Source organism: Ambystoma mexicanum, chromosome 1q (assembly GCF_040938575.1).
Source record: "Ambystoma mexicanum isolate Mex_15411 chromosome 1q, UKY_AmexF1_1, whole genome shotgun sequence".
Taxonomy (NCBI): domain Eukaryota; kingdom Metazoa; phylum Chordata; class Amphibia; order Caudata; family Ambystomatidae; genus Ambystoma; species Ambystoma mexicanum.
Genome location: NC_090922.1, coordinates 690,368,892 through 690,382,430, shown reverse-complemented (window position 1 = coordinate 690,382,430; position 13,539 = coordinate 690,368,892).

Sequence of the window (13,539 nt, the reverse complement as noted above, 5' to 3'; positions counted from 1 at the left end):
AATCCGTTAAGAGTTCCGTAGACGGCAGTATGCGGGCAACCAAGAAGCCAAACGTGTTCAATAACAATCCGTTAAGAGTTCCGTAGATGGCAGTATGCGGGCAGCCAAGAAGCCAAACGTGTTCAATAACAATCCGTTAAGAGTTCCGTAGTCAGCAGGATGCCGGCAGCCAAGAAGCCAAACGTGTCCAATAACAATCCGTTAAGAGTTCCGTAGTCAGCAGGATGCAGGCAGCAGTCGAACCAGACTGAACCCCCCCGGCTCGTGATATTATAACCAAGGAATTCCACCTCCTGGACATGGAACAAACATTTCTCCAATTTGGCATATAAATGAATATCTTGTAAATGTTGCAACACGTTGGTAGCATGAGATACGTGGGTTCCATATGACAGAGAATAGATGAGGATGTCATCCAAGTATACTACCACATATTGGTCTAGCTTATCATGGAATACATCGTTTATGAAGTACTGAAACGCAGCCGGGGAGTTGCACAGTCCAAACGGCATTATGCAGTACTCAAAAAGGCTGTATTTGGTTTTGAATGCGATTTTCCATTCGTCCCCCCTACGTATGCGTACCAGGTTGAAAGCCCCTCGCAGGTCCAACTTCGTGAAGATCACCGAAAACCCCAGTTGGTCCAACAATACAGAAATAAGAGGGAGTGGATGCTGATTTCTGATAGTAACGGCGTTTAACGCACAGTAATCAATACAGGGGCGGAGATCTCCTTCCCTCTTAGGTACAAAAAACAAAGGAGACATCGCAGGAGATCGCGAAGGACGAATGAAACCGGACTTCAAAGACTTGTCGATGTATTCCTTTAAGATGACGTCTTCCTTTTGGGTCAATGAATAGATACGTCCCGATGGTATCTTAGCTCCGGGAACCAACTCGATCAGGAAATCACGGGGTGGGTGGGGGGGCAGGACCTCATCTCCAATGACATCAAAGACCTCTTTTAATGCCTGGTATTCCCTGGGAAGTACAGTGTTAACTACTGCCCCAATCGTGGGAGCGGAGTCCAGAAGAGCATGGCTCGGTTTTGTAGACTCTTGGTTGGCATCTAAACAGTTTGCTTCACAACATACAGATGGAAAGCGGACCTCCCCTGTGTGCCAATCGATCACTGGATTGTGCAATCTCAACCAGGGGAGGCCAAGAATAATTCTGTATTGCGGGGCAGTAATTAAATCGAACTTGATTCTTTCCTTGTGACCACATTCTGTGGTCATGGTTATCTCAATCGTGGACTCGATAACAGGCCCAGAAACAAGCGTAGTACCATCGACGGATTTAATCAATTCAGGGCATGGTTTCATAACAGAGGGTATCCCCAGATCATGAGCATAGGTACTATCGATGTAGTTGCCCGTAGCACCTGAATCTAGAACGACCAAGACCCCTGGTCTTTTCTCACCAGAGAAGGCAAGAGTGACCGTCAAACAGTAGGGAACGGAGAGTATAGAGTCACTTACTGGAGTACCCGGCAACACGACTCCATCTATTGCCGAGCTTTGGCGTTTCCCTGTTTTTTGACAGGATTCTTGGGACAGGTACGCAATAAATGGTCTGATCCCCCACAGTAGAAACACAACCCATTTTTTCTCCGGTAGTCCCTAGATTCTGCTGACAATGGACCACGTATGGCACCTATTTGCATAGGTTCGGAGGACCCTGAAACTGAGACTGGGAGGTTAGTCGGAGCCAAATGAACTGGTCGTTTCTCCCCTCTCCTCTCTGCACGCCTCGAGTCTATCTGTAGAACGAGATCCAAGAGTTCAGGAAAGGCAGTAGGTATAATTGGCACCGTAGTAAGAGTGTCCTTTAACAGATCAGACAGCCCTTTATAAAACAAGGAAGCATTTTTGTCTTCAGGCCATCCTGTTTTGGCTACTAGTTGATTAAACCTGGCGAGATATGAAAGAAGAGGTGTGTCACCCTGTTGAAGCCCGAGCAGCTCCAGGTCTGTAGCCTATGTGGCATACTGGGTGTCAAAGACACGGCTCATGGCCTCGATTAAGGCATTGTAATTATACAGCAAGTGACTGCCTTCTTCTAGTAGCGGGTTGGCCCAAGCAGCGGCCGTTCCACCCAGATGGGACAGGACAACAAAAAGGCGGCCTTCATAGTGGAGTCAGGGAAGGAAGCCGGACGGCACAAGAAATGTAGTCTACATTGATTTAAGAAGGTCCTGTATGTTTTAGGATCTCCGTTGAATCTCTCTGGTGGTGCCAAGGGAAACTGTGCGGTCATGTACACTGGACCGGAGTCCTGTCGAGGTGGGAGTACACCCGACCTGGAAGCCATGGCTTGCGCTGAAGCCTCAACGCCAATGGGCGCCTGGAGCCCAACCTGCAGGTCATCTATGCGCCGTTGCGTAGCCGTATGAGCTGCAGTCATATCACTACGTAATTCTGCCACTAATTGTAAAATTATGGCCAAGGTCTCATTAACATCCATTTGGTTTTATTAATATTAAGGCTTCTGAATATGTTATATCCTGCAGGGACTTGCCTCGTCGTGTAGCCGAGGAAGTCTTCCCTGCAATGTACCCCTCTAGTTTGGTAAGGTAAGAAAAGCTGAGCGGTTCATTGACTGAAAGACAGGATGCGAGATGAGACACAGGAAGCGCAGGCCTGGAACACGGGATACTGAAGATCCGCTGTTCAGAAGGTAATACAAGAAACTATCAATAGACAGTTGCAGCCACGGAGTACAACAAGGCTAACAGAGATAGTATAACCACACAGTACAATGATATAGAACAGGAAAGTATCCACTGACCTGATACAAGACTGGCACACCACGGACTGTAAAACCAGGTTGATAGACAGCTCTGTGTTGATTCCTGTCAGGATTGTTTAGAAGAACAAATACGGGAAACTCATTGAAGAAGGAAAAGCAAAGTCCAAAATAATACCACGCCCTAATCACCTATTCCCGACGGCACGAGGACGCCTCTGGGTTTCAGCACATCATAAGGAAGTCTCTAGTCCGTGTGCCGTAACCCGAATAATCACAGAAAGGACTTCGTAACCGGAGCAGGGATCCGTGTAACAATGTCCAAAAGGCAATCCGTTAAGAGTTCCATAGACGGCAGTATGCGGGCAGCCAAGAAGCCAAACGTGTTCAATAACAATCCGTTAAGAGTTCTGTAGTCAGCAGGATGCGGGCAGCCAAGAAGCCAAACGAGTCGAATAACAATCCGTTAAGAGTTCCATAGTCAACAGGATGCAGGCAGCAGTCGAACCAGACGTGTCCGAAAACACTACGTGAAGCAGACCGGATCACAGAGGCAACAAACACTGGAAAGGGAGGAGGCAATGTCACAGAAGGGGAAAGGGACGGACAAAATAGGGAAACCAGGGAGCAAGGATATCCGAAGATTCAGAAGCGAGATAGGGCTAACTAATCGCAATTCAGAAGCACCGGAACAAACAATGGGAGGTGCTTAAATCACATGAGCAGGCGACTACGTTCGAATGGAGCGTGTCACGTGACGGTAAACAGGTTGCCAGCGTTGCCATGCCAACTTCCAGGCGCCTGGCTGAGACCTGATTGCTGAACGCAGGATTCGTTGTTTTGTGTACACAGGAAAGTCATGATGACGGTATCTAGTGGGACAACCCCTGCCTGTCATGACGGGGGAGCGGGACCTGACACCGGCATTACATTTTGATGTAATGCGGGCATCTCTAGAGCCCGATGGCAGAGGTTTCACAACTAAGCTTTTTACTGAACTACTACGTGTGGGGCATTGAGCCAAGGAGTCAGAGTTCTGAACTCCAGTTGGCATATTAGCTAAGGGAGCCAATCAGCAAGACCTCAGTTTTCTCCCCATTCAGCATTAACAGGTGTTCAGTCAGTTCATGTGGGGACTCCAGAACCGGAGATTCCAGGCGAAACACTAGCTGCATATCATCAGTATAGGTATAGATGTGCACCCCACATTGAGAGATAAGATCTGTCAGAGGGCAGAGATACAAATTAAGAGAAGAGTAGACAGAGAAGAACCCTGAGGGACACCACATGAAAGAGTAGTCAGAGTAGAGTGATAGGAATGGAAATAAAATGATTGCAGACAATCTGAAAGAAAAGAGTAAAGCCATGTTAGAGGAGTTCCAGAAATGCTGTTCTGCACAAGGCTGTTAGGGAGTATTCTCACACAGGTGCTAACTTCCCTCTACCTTAGAGCACTCCAGCTATATTTTGGGGCTTTGAACTTTTCATTTTCAATGTATTTTACTTTTGTGTTCTTTGGTTATGGAGTTTTAAAACAACTCCAGTTGCATCATCTTTTTCTGTGTGTCACACAGCACCTTCAGTGCAGTGGCACAGGGGTGTCTTTCAGACTCCCCAAGGTTTAAATACCTTCTCTGGGACTGACTACCATCTCCCAGAGCATGTAAAGTTAAATTGGCTTTACTAGTCTCTTTAAATTTACTGACCCAGCACACTCTATCTTACTATAGAGTGCTGGAGGTATTGCTTAGCTTCCCCTGAGTCAAAACACTCATGTAACAGTAAAATGTTACCTTTTCCTACTTTAAATGGCTGGTGGCAGTGGTTTAAATCAACTACCGTGATTTTTCCTGACTGCTAACAACGGTAGCTAAAAATCGGGTGAGCCATGTTTTTCAATATTGCGCCCCAGACCTGTCTGTAAAAACAGTCTTTGGTCATCTTTTTTCGACATTTCTTTTAGGAAAAGTCCTTCTTGTGTTTGTCTCTGCGTGCCAAACCAGGTTTGGTCCCTTTCTTCGTTGGCCTTTGGCGGGCTTCAGTGCTGAAGCCCTCCTCTGGCGCCTGAATGTCTGGGGTGAAAAGGATGTGAGAGAGGTGCCCGAAACTCCCCGTGCTTAGTGTCCTAGGAGACCTGAATGCACTCTGGTGTGATTGGCTGGCTGGCTGTCCGGCAAGGACAGCCACCCTGCTGTGTGAGTGACAGCCAGGCTGGAATGAATGGGGGAAAACTGTTTAAAAGCAGGTCTCTGGGACTTGAAAAGCAGAGTCGACCACTGCAATGAAAGAACTGAAGACGAGCTGAAGGAAGAGGACTGCTTTTAAACCAGCTTGTGGACTTTAAGGCACTCACACCTTAAACCAACGTCTTGCCACAGCTTTTGGCCTCACCCCTGGGCAATGCAGGAACCTCCCTACGTCCTCCTTCTTGTCTCCATGACTGAAGATCTGGAACAGCGAGATCTGCTCGAACCGCCCGGAAGAACTGCCTCAGCTACAGCTTTCTTCATTAAAAAGGTACTGTGCAAACGCGGTCCGGAACTATTTTCGGCCATCGATAAAGGGCGTGAAACGTTCCTCAAATTCGAAGGCTTGTCCTTCCCTAAACATTCGTCAAACTTTTCGCCTAGCTAAATTCTTCTAAACTCTGTGGCAAAGATATAACCGTTATCTACCAGAACTGTGCTATCCTATACAAAGACTCTGGACCATTGACTGTGGCCCAGGCCTATGAGAAGAATTGCTGGTTGCATTTAACTGAAACCCTTTGCCCTGCCTAAGAATGTATTTGGGCTGTCTATTCTTATAACCTTGTCTTTTTATCCCTTGACTAAGTATCTGAAGTGCCATTTTGCTCCCACTTCACAGGAGCTAAACTTGTTCTTTTACTTACCGGTTGGATTTTTGTGGTATATTAGTGTGTGATATTGAGCTGCTTATGCTAGTGTAATGTTTTCTAGCTGACTGAGTAAATAAATGTATATTCTTTTACCAAGAAACCTTGAGTAAGTGTTTACTTGAATCACTGTATTAGTTGGTCCTTTGTGTAGCTTGTTCTACTGCTCACTTAAACTCTTGAGATACGTCTGGCTGTTCAGCCATCGCTACCACTTTACTGTGTAGTACAGGCTTGTACCAAAGGTGCAATTGTGCTTATACTTGTAGTCTTAATTGCCTGTAGTGTTCCCAAAGGGTATTGCAGGTGATTCTGCCTAACACAGGCTTTGCAGAAAAATGTCATGATTGACTGCATCAAAGGCCGCAGGGAGGTCCAAAAGAATCAACACCTCAAACTGTGTGATCCAAAAGGAACACAAAATCGTCTAACAGCAAGACCATGACCAATTCCATACCCATACGTGGTCTAAAATATAATTGCAAAAAATGTAAAAGATTATAAGCTTCTAAAACGCTGGAAAATTTGAGAAGTTACAATCACCCCCATGAGCTTCAGAAGAACTGGGAGGAGGCATATGGGGTGATAATTTACAGCTAAAGATTGGTCTAAATGATTCTTCTTTAACCCCTTAAGTGCCAAGGGCGAGGTATCTCGTCCTTGGCACTTAGGGGGTTAAAAGTGGAATGTTAAAAGAATGTTAAAAGTACATGTTTCAGAGCAGAAGGAATAATGCCAGATAGAAAAGAATATTGAAGAGCAGTGGTAAACAGAGGTATACATTTTTGAAGGAGAGCCTGAAGGATGTGAAGATGGATAGGTTCCATAGGGGATGCTGATTTAAGTTTATTAAGCACAGTCATAACTGTCTCATCAGTAACCATTTCAAATTGAAAAAGTTCCATAGGGCTGTTCCGTATGGGTAAAGTTGTGCTTTTTATAGGCTGGGGGCAGTTCCGAATATCAATAGCGCTGGATTGTTGAATTTTACAAAGCACTAATAGCATCACATTGAATTTGGCAGCTAGAAGATTGCACCCTGATAAGAGCAGATTGCCTGTTTTTATGCTAATTTAAGCAGAGAACGGGGGTAGATCTCTCTCCTCTGCAGGTGCCTCCCTCTGGAATGGTCTCTCTGCCCCTCTCAGGCTTGAACCCGATCTCCTTAAGTTCCGAAAGCTTCTTAAGACCCTCCTTTTTTCTTCTCCTTCTCTAACCCCTGTTAACACACCCATCTGCTACAGTGACTGGCTGCCTGGTTCGCTCTGATTTCTACAGGACATCAGCCCCCCCCTCACACTTAGCATGGGCACCCCATCCCCTGAACCCCATACTTTCCTGACTCTTGCCCTCCTTGCTTCCCCTTAGCACTCACTCTCTTCCCTATCCTTCCTTCACTCCCCTTCACTTACACTCTCCTCTCTACCATGCACTTTCCCCTTCCACCCTTGCACTTTGCATTTTGCGCAGTCCAGCACTTACCCCACCCCTCACACTTCTTGTTACTGCACTTGCACAATCTGAATATCACAAGGGCTAGTAGTACCGTTATTGTTATCTTTCTCCCTTGTTCCCCCACCTATTTTGTCTTGTGGCACCTTGAAACACCATTTGTTGTATAGGCGCCTTACAAATGTACAATAAATAAATAAATAATCTAGTTTCAGGATCGTAGTCAATGTGCCATCTGTGCTCTGTCCATTGAAAACTCTAACCGATAAACTCTAAGACTTGTTGGCAGACATAGGCCATTGTTATGTTTTGTTATGGGGGTGGGATGGGGTGGAGGGGAGGGAACACGGAGAGGCTCCCGGTTGACTCCCCACGTTTGAAAAGAAAATGATGGTGCCATCCGGGGAAGGGTCTAGGGTGGCTGGAACAGCGGGCAGAGAATGTATACTCTGGCCCGTTGTTTCAGCCCCCTGATTGGCTAATAGAACTTCCCGGGTGCAAATTTAATTTCTGAACAATGCATTTAGGAAGTATATCACGGAATCATTTAGAAAGAGTCAAAGCTGAGATCAAGGTCTTTTGTATTTTGTAGCCTCTCAAGATGTTGAAAAGCATTTTCTGTGAGGCCGTTTACTCAAGCATAGTTTTGGACAATGCAATACATTAGCATAGTATGCCACAGAACATGATATGCAAATTGTAATAAACATTATGCAATATAACGATGGAAGGTGATATGCACTATAAATGCCCACAATTCTATTTGCTCCATATAGATATTGGCCCTCATTCCGAGGTTGGTGCTAGTCACAGCGCTATTAGCGCCATGACTTACATCAATACCGGTACCGCCACCGACTTGGTGTTTTGGGGACTTACCGGTCCAGTCCGACCTTGGCGGGACCGGTAAGTCCCCATTTGTAAAGCCATTCCCCATTCCCATTTGAGCCCCCATAGGGCTCAATGGGAAGGTGTCAATAACGGTACCGCAAATTGCGGTACCGTTATTCACCCCGATATCCCTTTGCGGGTCCCGTCCTTAATGCCTGGTAAAGCCAGGCGTTAAGGGAAGTTCCTGCAAAGGGACCTCGGAATAGGGTGCAAAGGGATTCCCGGCACCGGTGTCATTACCGGTGCCCGGTATCCCTTTGCGCCCACCTTGTAATGAGGGCCATTCTGGCATTAATTCATAATTTCCAAATCTGTTTCACGCCCGAATGAATGTCTAATCAGAAGTATGGAAGAATCCATACTCCAGTTAAGAATTGTCCCTTTTATCCAATTCTAGTAAAGAAGCTAACACACTAGAGTTATCTGATTTTCTAATTGGTGGGCCGTGCTTTGTCCAACTATAAGACTACTTTAATTAATCTCATGAGTAAAATACATTGCACGTCAATGTAGCATAGCTAAAAATGGCTCATTTTAAAACAAAGCTGTCTGCCGATTATTCCTTGGAAGGAGCTGTTGACTTCTATTTGCAGTGTCCTGCTAAGGAGAAATCAACTACCAGAAAGAAAAGCAGAAAACATAAATAATTCTGTGTTCCATGCATACACAATGATCCTTTCTGGAGGCTACTTGATTTAAGACATGGGCCTCATTACCAGGTTGGTGGTAACCCACCTGTGCGACCGGCGGGTTGCTGCCTACCCCGTAAGGCTGAATCCGGCGCCTGACTTCCCGGTGGCACCGGGACAATACAAGTCCCGGCAGGCGCGGGAAGTCACGTACCGGAGTTGTAACTCCCCATTCTCATAGAGTCCCATAAGACTCTATGAGAGTGGGAAGACAGAAGCGATGGCACCGTTGCTAATGGTGCCAGCACTTCCATGAAGAATCTGCCTACCAGGGCTGGTGCCCCCCAGCAGGGTCAGACCTGTCAGGCGCAGCGGCCCCAGCAGGCAGACTCGTAGTGTGGAGGTCCGGAAACACTTTCAATGAGGCCCACTGACATGGAGAAAGATAGGATTAGGAGACGCTGCCAATATATATGTTTATATACACCCACAATAAATGGCATAGGGTACTAAAGGAATGTTGAAAGCTATTGTCATCTACACCGTGAGCTATTGGGGCTATGGACAACCTCATGTGCTACTGGTAGGCATATCATGCAAATCACTTTTGGAAGGCAATAAGCATTATCATGTTCTCCCCCCCTAGCACCCCCCCACAGTTTCTATGCTGCTCAGATTTTCTAAGTTCATTTGCTGGTGAACATTACAAACTGTAAGCCTTGTCAACAATTTTTGGACAATATTTAATAAAACATGTGTGTTATAGATGGGTATTAATCCACTACAGGGTTACAGGACATAGAGGGAGGGATTCCTAGTGACATCCAATATACAATGACAGCAAAGCATGATTTTTCACCTTTGGTGCTTGTAACCCCAAGTTGTAATATAACCTGTAGTTCATTGCTATCCATTCACTTGGACAAAAATCCAAAGAGCCGGTCGATAGCACAGCGAATAGGGCGCTTGCTTTAACATCTGTGCAGAACATACTGAGTCAGGTTCAAATCCCGGCCAAACTCAGCCTTTCATCCTTTCCGAGCTCGATAAATGAGCAGCAGACACGTGGGTAATAATAAGCAGCCCTCAAATACATGAGGGTTCGCAATGCTATATAAATTCTAATTTATTATTATTAAGAGGATGGGAAAGCATGAGTAAACTGTATACAAGAAAAAAATACTATGCCCACCCCCTTAACCTACAGCATCCAAAGAAGGAATGTCACTTGGCGTCCTGCCCATAACCCCCACCTCACTCACCTTCAACAACCCCCTCTCTCCCAGCACAGCTTCCTGAACGTGCAGGAGCAAGGAATTGGACAGATTGTCACATCAACATCCATGGTCTCTGTACTATCAAAGGCTGAGTGGACTATGAGAGCACAGGAGCAGCAGCTCTGACAAACTGTTAAAATCACAGCACCTGCAAAAATGATTTCGGATGGGCTCTGGCATATGACTTGCATCCTATGTATGGTGAGTGTCTCCTGACCCTGGTCACCATTTCCTGATTGTTAATTTGTGCTTAAAAGCACGTAGGGCGCACTCAGCGCGTGGCTGCTCCCCCTCGGCCTGGACGCTTCGTGGTTTCCCTTTAGCCCGCCTCCCAGACCTCCCTCCCGGCCTGATTGGTGCTTCCCTGAACGGCAACACAGGCCTAAAGACCTGGTTGCCTGCGGCACAACCACATCATTCCGACTAGCATCCTGTGTATGGTGGGTGTCTCCTGACCCTGACCACCTTTTCTTGATTGTTAAAAAATATTTGATTTGTGCTTAAAAGCATGTAGGGAGCACTTGGAGCGTGGCTTCTCCTCCTAGCCTACCCAATTGCTAGTTTCCCTTTAGCACGCCTTCCAAATCTCCCTCCTGGCCTGATTGGTCCGCTACGCCCTCATAAAAGACGAAACAGGGCTGCCCTCTGCCCATGCAGCCCCTGAGGCAAAGGGCGGCTCCTACAGAGGCGGCTCTATATCGTCTCAGCAGGTGTCAGCAGGGGAAGCCAGATGCCAGCTGTCAACCAGCAGCTACAGCCAAGGTAGGAGTGGCGAGGGCGAGGGTAGAGAAATCACTCTACCCTGGAAGCCCTTCCACGTTGCAACTGTACTAGCACTGTAAATGTTAGCCGTCATCGCACCATTAGCAGCTGTTCAGATTGATCTGAAACACGTATTCTTAATACAATAATTCACATCTAAAGTGCCCACTGAGCTAGTACTGTAAGTGTGAGCCACAAACTTAGAAATTGTTCCTGTTAGCTTGATTTGCATCTGGAAAGTGCTCACTAAGCTAGTATTGTAATGTATTTGCACTGCAAACTTAGAAAACTGTTAACATCTTGAAGGTGCCCACTGAGACAGTTGTTCAATTATTTGCCTGTCTGACACACTTAGAATCTGTTGTTGTTAACTTGACTCACATTTAGAAAGTGCCCACTGAGCTAGTATTGTAATTTATCTGTGCCACACACTTAGAAAACTGTTCTTGTTAGCCTGATTCACATCTAGTAGGTAAATCAACACAACACACCAGGAATTATTGCTCTTCCTGCTCTGAACCACTTCTAGAACAACCCTTTGAGATAGTACTGTGATCTGTTTACCTGTGCCACACACCTAGATATTGTTCTGGTTAGATTGATTCACATGTAGAGGATACCACTGTGACAGGACAGTGATTTTCCTGCCTGTGCCGCTCACGTCTGGAGGATACCTCTGTGACATCTAGAAAGCTACTTTGATTCACATCCTGAAAGTACCTCCTGAAATATCACTGTGACTCACTTGTCTACCCTTGTCTACCCTGCACATTTAGAATTGCTCTTGTTAGATTGACTCACTCATAGGAATTGTTCTTGTTAGAATGACTCACATCTAGAGGATACCACTGTGACAGTACTGCGATTGTCTTGCCTGTGACGCTCACTTAAAATTTGTCTTGTTAGATTGTCTCAATTCTAGAAGATTCCCGCTGTGATGGTACTGTGACTGATCTGCCTGTCCCACACTCCTAGGAATTGTTCTCGTTAAATTGTCTCACTTTTAGAAATCTAAGTTGTTTCACATCCTGTTAGTACCCCTTGAATTAGCAATGTGACTCACTTTCCTACCCTGCACATTTAGAATTGCTCTTGATAATTAGTTTCACAACTAGAAAGTGCCATCAGAGATAGTACTCTGATTTACTTGCGTATGTTTTAGGTGCCACTACTGCATCTAAACTTCCATCCTTCTGTAACCCTCTTTGCCCTTTCCCATTGCCCTGGTGCCTAAACTCTAGATCTAAGTCGTACATCTAGGCACTCTCCCACTGCCCTGGTCCCCAAAATCTAAATGTAGGTTGTACATGTAGGGCCTCTACATCTACTTTTACTAGTACATCAATCTCTAAGTCCTACCCTTGACCTCCCCGTGATGGAGATCCCCTCTCATCATATACCTCCTCTCTGACCTGTCCTGATCCCTAGCCTTCCTGCACCTTACCTTCCACCCATAGCTCACCCCTCGTGGTGCATTGCCTGCGCTCTAGCTCCCAACTTCATGACAGTCCCCTCCACCCCCCTCCTGATCGCAAACCACATCCCCTCCCCCATACATAAATACACCCGGATGCCGCCCCGCCCTCTCTCCTACCATCATCCCTCGTCCAACTCTAAGTTCAGAGGAGCACTCTGGCACACAAAACACCTGCCGCCTCAAGCTGTCATCCTCCATTCTCCATCCCACCCTAACACATCGACTTCCATCCTCCCCTGACATCTACTGAGAACACCTTGATGTCCCCCGCCCTTACACCACGCCCACTATCGTATCGAACTTCCAAGCAAGGGTAGCCCTCTGTTGCTCCAAACATTGCCATTCCATCTCCACTCCCGGACAATCCTCATACTGTCTGAGGAACTCCACTCCCTCCCATCTGACCTCCCATGCCAACCTCTCCCTCCCCCTTAGCCCACAGGGGAACCCACCACTCTCCCGACCATCCTCCGATGCCACCCTCTCCTTCTCTCTTAACCCCTACTAGACCCTCGCCAACAAAACCCCTGCCTTCATATCCCTTCCCCTCTCTAAAAATAGCTCACCTCACCCTTGCTAGAATGGTAGCCTCTTCTCCATCCACCTCTGTCCCCCTCACCCTCTCTCACACCCCTATGGCAACAAAACCCACGAAACGCAGAAAATGTGACTGATCCTCTCCCTCGACCCACCACTCCTCACCACTTCTTCTTCAACCCAACATCCCAGCCTCTCCCTCCCCTATCCCCTCACACTCACCTCTCCCAGTGTCCTGCCCCTTTCCCTTGACTTCTCACCGTGTACACCTAATCCCCAGGCATCCTCCAGACTCATTCCAAATTCAACCTGCCTAAACCCCTTCACCCTAAATGACCCATCCACTTCCCTCCCAACATGCCTTGACCCGTCCCTCGTCTGTCACATACCTACCTCCGCCCACCTTCTCTTCCCTCCCCCATTGACGTAACCCTCTCACCTGACACTCTAAGTCAACTGACACCCAGCCCCTCCCATGCCCCACCTTAAATCAGCCTCAATCACCACAAATGTTCCTACCTCACCCTCCTCCCCATCGGGCACTCATGTCCTCCAACCTCCCACTACAATGAGCTTCTTGACAACCTCCTCCCCTCACCAAGTCACATGCATTCTCTTTCATGCCCCCTCCGTAGCAAAAAACAGACACAGCATCTTTAACCTCCTATCCTCTGACAAGCCCAACCTCATTTTTATCACCGAAACCTGGTTCTCTGAGGACTTTGCCCCTGTAGCACACAAAGCCTTCCCCTCTGGCTATACGCTCATCGCCCACAATAGACCCTCCAGAGGCGGCTGGGTTGCAGTCCTCTTTAATCCTCACTTCTCCGTCTCACTCATCTAATCCCAGACATGCACTGCCTCTTGTGA